Source organism: Medicago sativa, chromosome 4 (assembly GCF_051527215.1).
Source record: "Medicago sativa cultivar Bolivia chromosome 4, Bolivia_mono, whole genome shotgun sequence".
Taxonomy (NCBI): Eukaryota; Viridiplantae; Streptophyta; class Magnoliopsida; order Fabales; family Fabaceae; genus Medicago; species Medicago sativa.
Genome location: NC_140752.1, coordinates 13,266,354 through 13,283,402, shown reverse-complemented (window position 1 = coordinate 13,283,402; position 17,049 = coordinate 13,266,354). Strand labels below are relative to the sequence as shown.

The following is a 17,049-nucleotide window of genomic DNA, read 5'->3' as shown; positions in this document are numbered from 1 at the left end:
TTGGTATCATTTGAAGTTACTCACTGTTGTCTTCTTAAGCTGGTTCATAGAGCTATATAGGATGTTTTACTCCATGAAGGTCTTTCTAGATTAATACATGCCTCTAAGCAGAAGAAACATATGAGGATGAGTGGCATAATTGAGAGATCCAAATCATAGCTTAATTGCTCCATTTTGAAGTTTTCTTCAAACCTTGGAAATTCAAAAAGTATATCCCAACACAAAATACCAAAGGATAATAATTATAAAAAGATATGTAACAGAAAAATGTATATAAAAACTTAAAGAAGTAAAAATCAACCAATGAAGCAGGGAATAATTAAGTTTGCTGCAACAGACAATAAAGTAACAGAAAATGTATATAAAAACTCATAACAGAAAATTAAATAGTAGAACCACAAACCAATTAAGTATTCCAACTAATTGCAAAGGAGATCCAAAATCTAATGATAATAAATATAAGCCAAGGTTCAAGATCTTCTCTCTGTTGTTCAGCTCAAAGCACAATCTGACGTTGCAACTGATTGATAATTCTTGTTCCTTCAAACGATCTCCAAATTAACCAACTAGTTTGTTTTACTTTGATGTCAATGTTCATTCTTTTTTAGGAACTTTGAAAAAAGTTGATTCTGGTTTAGGCACACTCAAAAGGTCTTTAAGTCCACTCGTCAAGGTAAATCTTGATGTCAAGAATGCTCCAAGGAAGCTCAAAGCCTACACCACAATTAAAGTGAATCAAAAAGGCTAAAATAACAAAAATATATTTAGTGATAAATCATAGCCACATTACCTCAGCTTCACCAATGCTTATCACCTTCACTTCAAGATCATCAAAAGGATGGCTTAATTCTTTCAAATAGGAAAGGAAACAATTAGCAGAAAGTGGTTTTACTCTTAGATCATCACCTATACCATGTAATGATACTCTCTTCACGAATCCAATAACACCTTCTGTTCTGTTGAGGGATCTAGGGTCCAGTTCAAATGTTATGTAACACTCAATGACTTAGAAATCACCTTCTTGTTAAAGTGATCCCTGTGACTTAGAAATCACTCCTCCCTCTATCTTTACATCTAATGTTATATAACACTCTATGTGACGCGAATACACTTTCTTTGTTGTCCCTGTACCATAGTAATATGTAGTGGGTTGTGGTTGAACTTCAGGAATGTTGACGGGCTGGTTAAGACAACTAAACAGGTGTGCTATACCAGGATCGAGTAACACAGACTTGGGGTCCAACTTCTTCACACTATTGTACAAATTACCAACACACCCATCAAAAGAGTTAGTTCCCAAAAGCTTTACAACGGAGCCTAATGGCACGGTAAGGAAGCTAAAAATGAAGTCAACAAAATCTCCATTGGTTTCTGCAAAGATTATATTTTTTTGAGATTTACTTTGAATTACTTTAACATCCAATTTCCTGTTGTCACTGGTGCAAGGCATTGCTCTAACTGCTGATGCAAGTTGGTTAGCTCGGTTGTCTTTGTTCTTGGAGCTACTTGCAAAAAATGTATGTCAAAGGCTCATGAGAGGTTAAGGTGTGCTTGAGGAGGTTCAATATCTATAGAATATGTTAAAACACAAATAGTAAGCATAACAATACAACAAGCATAGTTGTCAAAGCGGAAATGCGGCGCGGCGCGGCCACCCCAAAAATTGACGCGGCGCGGGATGCGGGAGCGAAGTGGGCGATATTTCATGACGCGGACATTAATATATTTAATATTAAAATACTATAATGTTAGAAAAAAAATACTAAAACACCTTAAACATCACTCAAAATTCATGAAAATACTAAAATACCATATATTACTACTATTATTTTATTGCTCAAGTAGTGGTCTATTAGTTTTTATAACCATTATTGATCTATTATTAATAAACAATACAACATTCATAATGTTAAATTAAAAAACTAATTAATTTACGAAATATGTCTGAAAATATTCATAATGTTAAATAATATCTAATGTTAATACCATTGTGTACATTTTGTTTATAATATAAAGATCAAAAAAGAAGAATGCATGGGTGTATTTAGATAAAAAACTGAAATGAAAATGAAAAAAAAAAGACCCAATAGGCCCAGCCCAATAAGATACTATGAAAGTGGGTTATCTTATTATACAACCCTAGTTTTTTATGCAGCCGCCAGCCACCTTATTCATTTGTCTTTCTTCCCTTCCACCATTTTGTCTTCTTCATCTATCTTTCTTCCTTTTCTTCATCTATTTTTTTGCTTTTTTTGCTTCTATTTCTGGAGCGGCGCTACTGACCGCTCCCAGACCGCACCGCACCAGCTAAAATCAGCCGCTTTTGACCGCATCGGCCATCTGACACGCACCGGCACAGCTCAACATGGAGAAGCAAAAAAAACCGCTATCTCGGTCGCGAAGCGGGCGGCGCGGCGCTATTGACAACTATGCAACAAAGAACAATAAATTATATTATTTATTGAAAATAGATATAATAAAGAAAGGAAATCCATCGTAACCCTGGATTGGAAGTTCCTCTGAGAAGAGATGTTTCAGTCAACGGTGAAACCACATGTTTTCAAATGCAGAACGATCTTATCTTCTCATCTAGTGACCTTACTCTAATATGGTGGTGTTGTAATCTTTAGTACTGATATTTTTTTAGTTTTAATGCTCTTTTTGAATATTACTTTGTATACTCTCTCATACTTTGTATACCCTCTCAAATTAATCCATTATAGTTGTATGAAAAACATTCTTATAGATTTTTCATAAGCTGCTTTCATAACATTTACCAAACATTCTTAATATAGGTGCTTATGCCTTTAGATAGTTCAACTAAAAGTTAATCAAAACATGCTCTTAGTATTGCTTTTTCTTCTATTGGGTTGAAGTACTAGTGCTTATCTATTGAAAATATTCTCTTTATTTTTGTCGATTAGCCAAGTGGCTAGAGTCTCACCATTTAAGGTGAATAAGTGGTAAATTTGAGGTTCAAACCCCAACCCTAGCAGAGATTTAATATGCCGAGATTTGAACCCTTGTATATATTATGCATTGTCCTTATCAACTGAGATAGCTCACGAGGACACTCAAATACTCCTTTTTAATTCAAATGGTTTTTTATATTATTGTATCACCAATTATTGTACATCATTAACTATTTTTTAATTTATATGTATAATTGCTAAAGTAAAAAATAATTTTGTAACGAAAAAGTACAATAATTGGTGAGCGAGTCAACATTTGAACTTTTGTCTTTAACACATTTGAATTACTATATACTGTCACATTCTTATCACTTTGAATAGCCTAGATGAGATAGTGGCAAGTGACTGACCTATGTTTCTTCATGCTGACTTGGTAACAGTTATAATTTTGGTCAAGTGTATAATTTATGAGAAATGATATTTTGATAACCACTTTTTGACAACTTTTGAACAATTTTCTCCTTCATACTCACATGATGTTGTTATCCTCTCTCTTTCTTTTTCTCTCTCAATTGTTTTTGACCAATAAGAAGTGACAAAAACAAGGTTGTCAACAAAGTTGTCATCAAATGAATGTCAAAATATCATTACTCATAATTTATACTCGCCCATCTTTGTTTTGGAATATGAAAATTCAATCGTAATTTTTTTTTTAAGCCAAAGAGAGAATATCTATACTATATATAAAGAAAACTACCCTTTTCAGCACACTTTTGGGTTGAAATTTTCTTTCCAAAAATACACTTAATTTTAAATACAAATAGTCAATTATAAAATAACACGTGGATTAATAATCAATGTCACTAATCGTCACCGTTAACTTTCTTTTACCACCGTTAACAACAGATCAAACTCACAAAAAGTTTAAAAATTATATTTGCATTCTTTATGTCTCTTCTCATGAATTCAAATCGATCCAAAATTCATCATAGTACCCTCTGATCACATCTCATCACCTCTAAAAAATTAGAAAGTTCCAAGACTCATGAACTTGATTAATACTTCTGAAGCACCATTGAATGGAATATCTTTAAGATCCACTTCATGAATTCAATATCTTTCTGTTTTATCCTTCGAGCAATTTACTTTCCGCCAACATTACAATTCAAGCTTTGTTTTTACTTTTTTTTGTTAGAAGAATGAATCAATGAATCAGAATTTGAGAAAATAAAAGTTGAACAATAATCACTTATGAAAAAAATAATCCAAAGTTTATGTTTTTTCCTGCTTTATTTATCACGAGTCTATGAGTTTTTTTAATTTTTTTTTAAACAAAAATAATAGCCGATAAGGATTGGACTATAAATCCTCTAAAAAAAATTAGAAACAAACACGAGCAAAAAATATTGTTAAAGATTGAACTTTAAATCCTCTAAAAAAAGATTAGTAACAAACATGAGCAAAAAATAATGTTAAAGATTATACTTTAAATCCTCTAATAAAAGATTAGTAACAAACGTGAGAAAAAAAAAGATTAGTAACAAACTAAGCAAAAAATAATGTTAAAAATTTGACTTTAAATCCTCTGATAAAAATATTAGTAACAAACTTGAGCAAAATATTATGATTCAAAATCTTTTTGAAAATGATTTGTTAGCACTATATTAAATGGACTATAAATCCTCTAAAAAAATATTAGTAACAAACGTGAGAATAAAATATTGTTAAAGATTGGACTTTAAATGCTCTAAAAAAATATTAGTAACAAACATGAGCAAAAATTAATGTTAAATATTAGACTTTAAATCCTCTAATAAAAGATTAGTAACAAACGTGAGCAACATATTATGATTCAAAATCTTTTAGAAAAAGATTTGTTAGCAATATATTAAAAAAATATTAATAAGTGGGGTTCTCACAGTTCATAGTTCGTTCCAGCATTGTTTAGTTTTTGTCAACCTCTCTCCGCCCTTTGCATTAGAATTTAGAATTAACCTGTAAGTTTTTTTTTTTCTTTCATGTTACAACTAATCAAAGTTGATTAATTTTATGGATTATTTGACTTTGCTGGTTTATAAGTGATTATGATTCAAATTATTTACAATTAATTTTAAGAATTATTTGACTTTGCTTGTTTATAATTGCTTATAAAAACAATGATAGTGTGCTTTTTTTTTTTTTATCTATAAGCACACCTTTGGGTTGGACTTTTCTTTCCAAAAATACCCTTAATTTTAAATACAAATAGCCAATTATAAAATAATATGTGGATTAGTAATCCATGTCACTAATCGTCACTGTTAACCCTCTTTTACCTCTGTTAACCGAAGATCAAACTCACAAAAAAACTAGCACAAAACAACAACTCATGTTACTTTTTTATCAGCTCTTTTATGTTGTACATCTGTGTTGTTTCCCTCAATACAACCGACAAAGATTGTCAAGTATTTTCATATCTCTTCCACAAAAAACAGTATTCCATATTATTTTATTGATATAAATTACTCATCCTTAGTCTTTGATCAATTGTAACAAACGTGAGTAAAAAATAATGAAAAAGATTGGACTTTAAATCCTCTAAAAAAAAAGATTAGTAACAAACGTGAGCAATAATGTTAAATATTGGAATTTAAATCCTCTAAAAAAATTAGTAACAAACGTGAGCAAAAAATATTGTTAAAGATTCGACTTTAAATCTTCTAAAAAAAGATTAGTAATAGACGTGAGCAAAATATATTGTTGAAGATTGGACTATAAATTCTCTAAAAAAAAAGTTTAGTAACAAACATGAGCAAAAAATAATGTTAAAGATTGGACTTTAAATCCTCTAAAAAAAGCTTAGTAACAAACGTGATAAAAAAATAATGTTAAAGATTGAACTTTAAATACTCTAAAAAAAATATTAGTAACAAACGTGAGCAAAAAATAATGTTAAAAATTGAACTTTAAATCCTTTGGAAAAAAATATTAGTAACAAACAACGTGAGCAAAATATTATGTTAAAGACTGGACTTTAAATCCTCTAAAAAAATATTAGTAACAAATGTGAGCAAAAATTAATGTTAAAGGGCACACCATTCCCAATGTCGGAATCTATCTTCCACGACATGTTTTCAGTCATGGTCAACTATATGTAGCTTTGTTGAGAGGAGTTTCTCAAAATTCAACAAAAGTTCTCATTAATGAAGGGAAAATAGAAGGAGAAGATGGAGACTTTACGAAAAATGTAGTTTTTAAAGATATTCTTTTATCGCAATCATAACAATGTTTCTTTTACATAAAATCTCATTTATACATTTATGTTATGATTTTACTAATTACTATTAGAATAAACAATAAAAGATCATTATTTTTTCTTTATTTTATATGCAGACAAACTAAAATATGTTGAGTTCATAAATAATTGTTATATAACTTGACAATATTTTGTTTATAAATCAATATATCAATAATTTCCGTTAATATTTAAAAATTTAATCAAAATTATACAAACAAACATAATAAAATAATCACATGCGTTAGCGCAGTCAAAAGAGCAGACAGACGGGCACGATAGTGCCCGTCTTTCCGCTAGTAATAAATAAAAAGAAACATATACAAAGAATGGGGGGCATCTGACCTGACTCAGGAATAACTCAAGCGGGGATACATCGTGATAAATCAGTCCAAGTGGAACAACTCTAATCTATCCTAACAAAAATACACTAATCATTGACGTAACACAGCGAACCCGCGTTTGGACGCGAAACCAGGTTACAAAAAAAGCGTGAAAAGTGGACATCCGCATAGAACAGTTAGAGTTTAAGACCAACGAATAAATTGGTCGTCAACACAGTAACCAATCCAAGTGCCAACAGCCCCCTGAATACACAACAAGTATAAATTGCTCTTTCGAGCAAACAACATGTAAGAACTCAGATCAAGGGATGAGTTCAATATGTCAGCAACCAGACCCTTTCGGGTTAATCGAAGCAGACCCTTTCGGGTTAAACGAAACCAGACCCTTTTGGGTTTATGTAACTCAACCACTGCAAAAAGAATCCGGATCTTCAACCACCCCCAACCTCTGTTGTACAAGAACCAAGAAAACATATACCAAACCCTCAAAGGCCCAAACGACAAACAACACGACGATGACGAAAACCAGCCACCCACAATTACCACCATCGACCCATCCAAAACAAACTACCAACACAGAGGGAGTCAACCACCAAATCAAGCAAAACAACAACTAAATCTGAAGACAGATACACAACCACCGACGCAAACCACAACCACCAGCAAGAACAACCACAAACCAACACGATCCTTACGACGACGAACAATCTAGAAGTTTATTGAAGGAGGATCAATCGTAAATATATGTATACTTCATATGGTCATTATTATACGTAAATATTCTTTTTTTTAATTTAAATTTATTGAATAATTGATGTATTTGATCTATATTATAAAACCGATAGATTAATTATTCAAAAAAAATTTAAAAAGAGAATATTTGCTTATAACAATGACCGAATAAAATATACACAAAATATAACTTAGTAATGAAAATTGCTATGAAGAATCCTTAAAACATTGGTTAAGTGAACCAAAATAAAAATATATGTTAAAACTACTCCTTTTGATTTCCTTAACAAATACTTGAACATATTAAAAGTGGTTCCCTCAACATATTGATTACAATATCATCTTTTTTTATTATTTGCAAAAAATAGCAATGGGTGCTTACAAAAAAAGATATTGACAAGTGTCTTTGGACCACTTTTAAGGACTTTAAAGAATAAATTTTTATGAAAATTTGTGTATTTGTTGTATTAGAAATTATAATAGTTGATTTTTTAAAAAAACATTTTTAAAATTTGAGATCCTTAAAAGTGGATTGGAGGTTGTTGTTATCAAAAACGTGTACAAGATGAAAAAAAATTGCTATAAATGTAGAGAATCCTTGTAGAACATGGCCTTATATACTTGATTGGCTGGAGGACTTTTAGTCGTTTAGAGTATTCTAATGAGGCCAAAAACATTTATGTGAAACAGACAAACATTTTAGGTTCAGATCACAAATATTCCATTAGTTTAAGTGCTCCGAACGTATCTACTCCTACTTACTCCTTCCGGTCCTAAATATAAGCAAATTTGATTTTTAAGATTCAATTAATGATGTATGTGATCCATAATATGAATCACATACATCATTAATTGAATGAACCTAAAAAATTAAATTTGCTTATATTTAGGACCAGAGGGAGTATTTATGATACCAGTTGTCAAGTTGTTTATTCAAGACTATTTATTACAAAGAGGGGTCGAATCCGAAATTAAATAACTCCTGCGTCTTAAATTACAAGTGGCGGACAAAATTTTGTCCTATAATACCAATCAAATACCTCATCCATCTCGGATTAATTGAGTCACTTGTTCATTTCACAGATATTAAAATAAATGTATACACACGCAATTCTTTTTTACTAACAATTACGTTATGCCAAACATGAACTCTAATCTCATCATTCTTCTTCCCAAGATTCCTGGTGCTGACAGATTGGACAACTTTCGTCCTATAGCATTGGAAAACTTTCAATTTAAAATCATTACGAAGATTCTTGCAGATAGATTGGGATCAATTGCCTCTTCAATTATCTCTGAACACCAACATGGTTTTATTCCAGGAAGACATATTCAAGATTGTATCATCACTGCTTCGGAAGCTGTCAACTTACTTCACAAAAAATCTTTTGGAGGCAGTATTGCTCTTAAGATTGACATTAAAAAGGCTTTTGATACCATTAATTGGAAATTCTTGATACATGTGCTGCAATGTTTTGGGTTTAATCATTGTTTTTGCAATTGGATTGAGACCATTCTTTACTCTGCAAAACTATCTATTAGTATAAATGGGAAAGCCACTGGCTTCTTTAGCTGCTCTAGAGGGGTGCGACAGGGGGACCCTCTCTCACCTCTTCTATTTTGCCTAGCTGAGGAGGTTATCAGTAGAGGCTTGCAGGCTCTTGTCTTGGAGGGAAAAATCACTCAAATATCCTCCTCCAGAGGTATTAAAGTGCCCAGCCACTGTTTGTATGCAGATGATATCCTCATATTTTGTAGAGGCACTAAGAAGAATGTCAGGCATATTATGAAACTCTTTACAGATTATGGCACTTACTCTCGACAGATGATCAATATTAGCAAAAGCAGGATGTACACAGATTCTTTATCTCTCTCCAGAAGAGCTGCTATCTCCTCCCTAACAGGTTTCAGCTTTGGCAGCCTCCCCTTCATCTATTTGGGTATCCCATTGTTTCGTGGCAAGCCTAAGTCTGTCCACTTCCAGCCAACTATTGACAGAATCAAAGTCAAACTGGGATCTTGGAAGGGTCAAATGCTTACTATAATGGGTAGGGTTCAGTTAATTAATGCGGTTATCAGCAGTATGCTGGTTTACTCTTTTCATATATACTGCTGGCCAGCTGGGCTTCTTTCGGTGTTGGCCAAGCTCATGAAGAACTTCATATGGAGTGGGGATTATTCCAAAAAGAAAATCTGCACCGTGGCTTGGCAAGCTCTTTGAAGGCCTAGGGAAGAAGGAGGTCTTTCAATTAAAAACCCTGCTACTGTGAATAAAGCATCTCTTCTGCATCTTAGCTGGAAACTTCTCACATCCAATGAACAATGGGCACAGTTATGTCGAGCCAGATATTTAAGGAAGGGTAAACCGGTGAGTTATCATTTAAGTTCTTCTGTTTGGCAGGGCATGAAACCACATGTTATGACCTTATATCAACACTCCACATGGACCATTGGAAATGGGACAAACATTCACTTCTAGACTGATACGTGGCTTGACAAACCCATAGTGGACATCCTTAATATTCCTGCCTCTCTGCATACAGACTTAGACATGTATGCATCTGATTACATTGTGGACAATTCTTGGAGAATCCCAGACTATTTCTCTGCTAGAAACCGGGGCCTTGTGGAGCAGATTCAACGCATCACTTTGCCACAGATCTATACGGCTGATAGGCTAAACTGGAATGCTGCTGTTGATGGATGTATGACTAACAAGCACGCCTTCAATTTTATAGCTGGTCACAGCTTGAAGCCCCCTTGGGCCAATTTGATATGGACTAGCTTCATCCCTCCTACTAGATCATTTGTAGTTTGGCGGCTGCTCCATAAAAAACTTCCCACTAATGATAACTTGCGCAAAAGAGGATGCATCATTGTCTATATTTGTCACTTCTGTTACATGAACGCCGAGAGCTCAATTCACTTATTCTTTCAGTGCCCAGAGATCCTTAAGCTTTGGAATTGGCTCAATTCTGGTTCTGGGCAGGTGCTAGACATCTCCAGCTGCTCTGCTTTGCTGAATAGAAGTGGTAATAGCAGCAAAATGGTAAATCAGGTCATGCTCTCTGCAATTATCCACATGATCTGGTGCATATGGCGGGAAAGGAATAATAGATGCTTCAATGATAATCATAGCCTTCCTAGCTCTCTCATTAATACAGTGATAGCTGAAGTCAGGCTTAGTTTCGAGTTAGCCTTAGTAAAAGGTGCCTCGGCCATGCAGGATTTTAAAATATCTCAGCTATTTGGCATCCCACTTCGTGCCAGTCGAATCACTCCCACAGCTGAAATAACTTGGATTCCCCCTCCTGTGGGTTGTATCAAAATTAACATTGATGGTTCAGCGGTGGGTTCCCCTTCCCATGGGTCTGTTGGCTTGATATTTAGAGACAGTCATGCTGAGTTTCTTGGTGCTATCACCCAAAATGTTGGCTATGCTACTGCTCTAGAAGCGGAATTTTGCGCGTTTATGCTGGCTATTGAGAAGGCTAGGGATATGCATCTCACTAATATTTGGGTGGAGAGTGATTCTTTAACTGTGGTCAAAGCCTGCTGTAAAAATGAAGGTGTTCCTTGGAAGATGTATAACAGATGGCTCAATTGCATGCATTCTGCTAGACAGATCAGTTTTAAATGCACTCACACACCCAGGGAAGGTAACATGGTTGCCGACGCTTTGGCTAAAAATGGTATGGGTCTGGCTCCTCTTTCTTCACAATGGTGGCATTCTACTCCATCCTTCCTGCAGTCTCTCTTAGACATGGACAAACTCGGATTACCTTTTACTAGGCTTGCTATGTCCTGACTTGTTTTCTCTTAGACTGTGGTTCGCTCTAGTTGGTAGAGCTATAGACTTGTTTTCTTTTGGTTTCTTTGAACTTTTTTGTATGTGGTTCAGGCCTCTCCTGATTGTTTAATATCATTTCGTTGTTTGATCAAAAAAAAAATGTATACACCCTCCGGTCACTAATATAAGCAAAAATCCACTTTCTAGGTTCATTCAATTAATGATGTATGTAGTCTATAATAAAGACTACATACATCATTAATTGAATGAACCTAAAAAGTGGATTTTTGCTTATATTAATGACCGGAGGGTGTATTCTTTAGAAATAAAAAGACAAATGTATAAATGAAGAAGAGAGAAAAGTGATTTTAAGTGTTCTTGTTAAATACTACTTGGTTCATTCTCCACTATCATAAATACAAAGTGAAATATATTGAATTGAGAGTGATGAAAAGTGAAATGACTCAGTTATTTTGGGACATTTTTTTTTTTTGCAAATGACTCAATTATTATGAGACGGAGGAAGTATTAATGTCATTTTTCTTATTACAAGCTTACAACCTTAATTATTTACTACTTTCTATTCTTTCAATTCATTTATTTATTTTTCCTATAACATTTATTAAGGACAATTTTATAAAACAACTCATATCATTTATTAAGAAATGAAATACCCCTTTCATCCTAAATCATAAGACGCTTTGGCCATTATGAGAAAGAGATTATTATGAATTGTTTTACAAAATTATCCTTAATAAATTATATGAGAAAGATAAATTAAATAATTGAAAGACAATAGAGTAATAAATAGTTAATGATATAGTAGGAAAAGTAACATTAATGTTTCATTGGTATTGTAAAACGACATATAAATTGAGATTTTTTTTTTATTTTCAAAGCGACATATAATCTGTGACAGAAGTAGTCAAGACATATAAATTTTACTCAAGTACCATTACTTTACAAGAGAAAGACAAACTTAAAGTTGTATTGAAAATTGTGTGAGAGAGAAAAGTTTGAGTATATATGAGTAAATAAGCAATTACACCCCTGAAATTGTAAGTTTCGTCAATTATCCCTTGACATTAACCAAACTTTAATTACCCCCTGAAATTGCACAATGTTAATCAATTTACCCCATCCGATAAATTCTTCTGTTAGTCAACATGGCGTTTTGCAAATACCTCCTCTGAAGTTTTGCACTTATAATATTTATATTTTTTTTTCTTATACTTGACTCAAAAGATATTAAAGGCAAACAATTAATAGTTAACTTTAATATTTAAGTTATTTAAGACGCATTCTCTGAATTATAATGATAGAAACTGGTACCAAACATAGAAATATAACAGAAATAACTTACTTTTATTGATGATACAATAGGAATATAGGATACAATGGGGTTTCTAGAAAATTGAGAGTCTTGGTTCTCTCCCTCCAAGAATTCGAGAGTTTGGTCTCTCCCAAACCAATATTCAGTCCCAAATAAAATGCCTACTAATTTTTGATTTGATTTCCTATTTATTCAATAACTTCTTAATAGTAATTGCTTCCTAATAACATAATAACTACATCGTACTAACATAATAATCAGATGGCTAACACATCATAAGAACACTACAAAGTAGAGTCATAATATAGCTGATAAATCCCATTTTGTATCCATGTACACTATCCACCTAATGAGTATTTTGAACAACTTCTTTTTCTATCAAAACAATGCTGAATTGAATTTTTTTTTAATTCTAGCTTATGACTTCCAACATAGGTGTCAAACACATCAACATTGTCAAATAGTGTTAGGCTACATAGGGTAATGTTTATGTTGATTGTCATGTGCTCATTGTATTCACAAGCGAACTATTATTGAGTTTGGATTTCCATATCTAATAAAGTATTACAAAGTGGTTATGGACTAGTATATTCTTTTGGTTTTTGTCATCTAAAATATTGGATTGTAATAAAGGATCCAAATGTTAATTGTAATATTGGATTTTAATATTTATATTGGATTGTAATATTGTAGAGTTTAAAGTATATTAAAGTTAACTGTTAATTGTTTGCCTTTAATATCTTTTGAGTCAAGTATAAGAAAAAAAATATAAATTTTCAAGTTCAAGGGGCATTTTGCACATAAGTGCAAAACTTCAGGAGGGTATTTGCAAAACGTCATGTTAACTAACAAAAGAATTTGATGGAGGGGTAAATTGATTACCGTTGTGCAATTTCAAGAGGGTAACTGAAGTTTTGTTAATGTCAGCGGAGTAATTGACGAAACTTACAATTTTAGGAGGGGTAATTGCCTATTTACTAAATATATATTCGTTCAGGGAAAAAGTTGGAAACAATTTAAAGTTGCATTGAAAATGTAAAATGACATTCATTTTAAAACAATTTTATTTGTTAAAGTGACACTCGTGGTGATAAGCTAATTCCATGGGGACCCAATGTCGTTCAACTCAATGAATGAGCGTAGACAAGCCTTCTACGCATAGGATGAAAAGATACGTCGACAGTGGGTCCCCCTGCCTCAATCTCCTTCCATGTATGATAGGTTCCATCAATTCATTATTCACTTTATAGAATAGTCACCAGACTCCACACACACATCAGAATGACAGAATCCATCATACCTAATGAAATAAAATCCGATCTTCACATTGACATCTTTGAAATACAACCAATCAAATCATATTTTTATATTAATTTATTTTTAAATAAAGTCAAATATTAAATAATTTTTTTTCTACCCAATCAAACTTTAAAGTACCTAAGAATTTACCTTTTTATTATATCAGTGATAAAATTTGTTTCCTTAAATATAAGTAGTGTAAATAAGTAACAATGTTTCACATATAAAATAAATATGGGAAATGCTAACCGGTGCCCCCGTGCACTGGTTAAGGATATGAAAAAGGAAATTATATAGTAGTTAATGCATTAAAAATGTATAATTAATTTATAATAAAGTTAAAAACAGTTTCCTTTTATGGTAATAATTCCCTTTTATGGTATGCTTAACCAGTGCCCTGGGGCACCGGTTAGCCGGACCCAATAAATATTTATAGAAATACCACATTAATTATGGTATTTTAAAGATACCAAAAAAAAAAAAAAACCCACGGAGTTAAAAATATTATCATATTGGGACATAAAAAATTGTTTCCGCGGATAGATACATAAATTAGCAATGAGTGCGGTGAAAATATTTAATTAATTTTCACATATAAAATGAACAAATATTTTATAGAAATACTAAATTAATGTTATTTTGATAATATCCATGAGTTTTCAAATTGCTATCATACCGAGACATAATTTTATAGAAATACTAAATTAATGTTGTTATTTTGAAAATATCCATGAGTTTTCAAATTGCTGTCGGGACATAAAATTTGTTTATGCAAATAAATTTGTTTATGCAAATATAAGAACACAAAATATGGATTGCATTTATGTGACATAATGTCACATGCCATTGACCAATTCAAGTGTGACACGTGGCAACATAGTTTTTTTTAAACAAAAAGATTTGAAAGAGAGTGAAAATAGTTAATTTGGCTTATGTGTCACAATTAGATTGGTCAATGTCGTTGACATTCCCTCCTTAATGGCACACTAGTGGAGTCCCACAAAATACAATGCCTTACAAATGATTAACATATTTTCACATAAATACAAAATAAAGTAGTATTTTATAGAAAGGGGTTGCTAACTTACTCCAATCTAAAAACATGAAGGAGTAAGTTAGCAAGCCTACTCCCACTTGCTTTTTATTAAAAACCCAATCACACACTTTTAAGTTGGTTATTATTAAGGGATGATTTAGTAATTTTGTTTTTTGTTAATAGAAAAGAACAATAATAATATTATTTTTCTTGAAACAAAAGGTTACTTCCCTCGCTCATCTTTTCCATTGAAAATTTCCACCCGTCATATTCCATACACTCTCATCTCTATTTTCTTTTTTGTAGTATAAACACTCATCTCTATTGTATCTATTAGGTGTCTGGATTATTGAAAGGAATACAAGAATTAAATTGCTACTTTGGATAAAAAAAACAGTATAATCAAAGACGTTTTTCTTGAGTGAATCGATGATTATAGGAGTGAATTAAAGAGAGAGATTACTTTGATTAATAAAAAAATAAGTTAAGGCTTACCATTGCTGTTCAGAATAGGCTAGAATTGAATTTAACTTATGGAAAAGAAGGACACAAAACATAAACAGTGCCCTCGACAGCAAGCATCCTTAAAAAAAATGTTTGCAGCAACAAAATAATTACAAAAGCATATTAGAATAATGCCCATCGATTAAAATAGTGTTTATTAAAAAGACAAAAGGAGTTTTTAGTAAAAAGTAAATGGGAGTAGGCTTCCGAATTTACTCCTTCATGTTTTTGGATGAGAGTAATAAGTTAGCAAACCTTTTTCGAAATACCACATTAATATTAATATCTAAAAATACATACGATTTTTCAAAATTTAATCATATAAGGAAATAAAAATTTGTTTCCACATATATAAGTACATAAATGCACAATAAATGTAGAAGAAAAGTGCTATACAACACGACTCATTACCCCCACGACAATACAAGACACACAATTCATGCGGCAGGCAAAAAAAAAGTGGCAGAAAATAAATAATTAATAAAATGAAAAACGATTCATCAAACGGCTTAAAATATGTCGTTTGCCTTCGTGCTTGTTATTAGTATGTTGTGCTATCAAGCATTTTTCTTTATAGAAATATTATAAAAATATGTATGAGTTTTTAAAATTTTATCACATCAACTTATATAACAATTACAAATCAACAAAACACAAAACTTTAAAATTTTATCATATCAACTTGTATAACAATTACAAATCAACAAGACATTAAAATTTGTGTTTGTAGATATAAACTTATAAAATCCACAACGGATGTATGAGTCTTTTACTAATATCTGCATCAAATTTTAAAATGAAAAGTGACAGCGCAAAGGTAAATCATAATCTCTTTGATGTAATTTATGGTTAAAATTGAAGGAAGAAAAGATGTTACTTGAGGAACAAGTTAATAAAATCTTAGGAAGAAAATTTGTGTTCTTATTTGTCACATCATCAATGACGGTTATTGTCAGCTCATAATTGACGATTTTAGTAGTTAGAGGTGGTTAGGAAACAGTTAGCTTAGGCTTAGATTATGTAAAGATTAACATGATTAGATAGAGTTGCTAAAGTCCTCAGGAAACAATTACCAACGAAGGTATTAGAGAAATTGGTTTTTACCTTTAAAAATTCTGATGCGAGTTTTATTGTGTAGTTATTTGGTTTATTATTGTTAATTTCTGATTCGATTTTTATTGTGTAGTTACAAGGGACACAGTGCTTTTGATGGGGGGGTTAACATTGCTGAACTTCTCTATTTTGAAGTGATCTTTAATTTTCCAAATGCAAAAAGGCAAATAAGAATCCATGGAAAAATTAAGCTTTATTCTACTATTAAGAACTAATATCAATCAATGAAATTGCGAAGGAAGCATGGAAAAATTAAGCTTGCAGTTGATACTTATTGAACAAGATACAACTCCATGACCATACAATAAAGTAGCAGAACCAGTAAGCAAAAATCCATGGAATAGAAAAACCAGAATCCAATTAAGAGTAGCAACAGAAAGTGACAATAATGACATTTCAGATTAATCAATGAATACCCTAAGGGCCTCTTTGTCAGTTTATTTTTTCTTCGTAATACAAAATCCCCCAATTTAAGGGAACTCAAAAAATGAAGTAAACTTAAAATATCTGAATCCAAAGTTCAATTTTCTAACAAATTTTTGTTGTCATCATTGTTTGAATCATAAGAACAAATTGCAGAGAGAAAACAAACAACTTTTATTTATATATAGAACTGAAATTATAGTAGAGATATTAGAACACACTGAAATAAAAATAGTGATTATTCATCTCTGAATTGACAGGTTCCTTAGGCTTTCAAGGATAGTAATGT

At 31.9% G+C, this 17,049-nt stretch overlaps 1 pseudogene across 1 annotated transcript; it reads right to left on the bottom strand.

The window, feature by feature from the left end:
* Nucleotides 1-470: 470 nt before the first annotated feature.
* LOC146926464 (uncharacterized) lies at nucleotides 471-8,311 on the bottom strand (annotated as a pseudogene). Its single transcript, XR_015007932.1, has 3 exons — nucleotides 8,303-8,311; nucleotides 791-1,568; nucleotides 471-714 (listed from the first exon to the last, which is right to left on the bottom strand). The product of XR_015007932.1 is annotated as an uncharacterized LOC146926464 (transcript).
* Nucleotides 8,312-17,049: the final 8,738 nt, after the last annotated feature.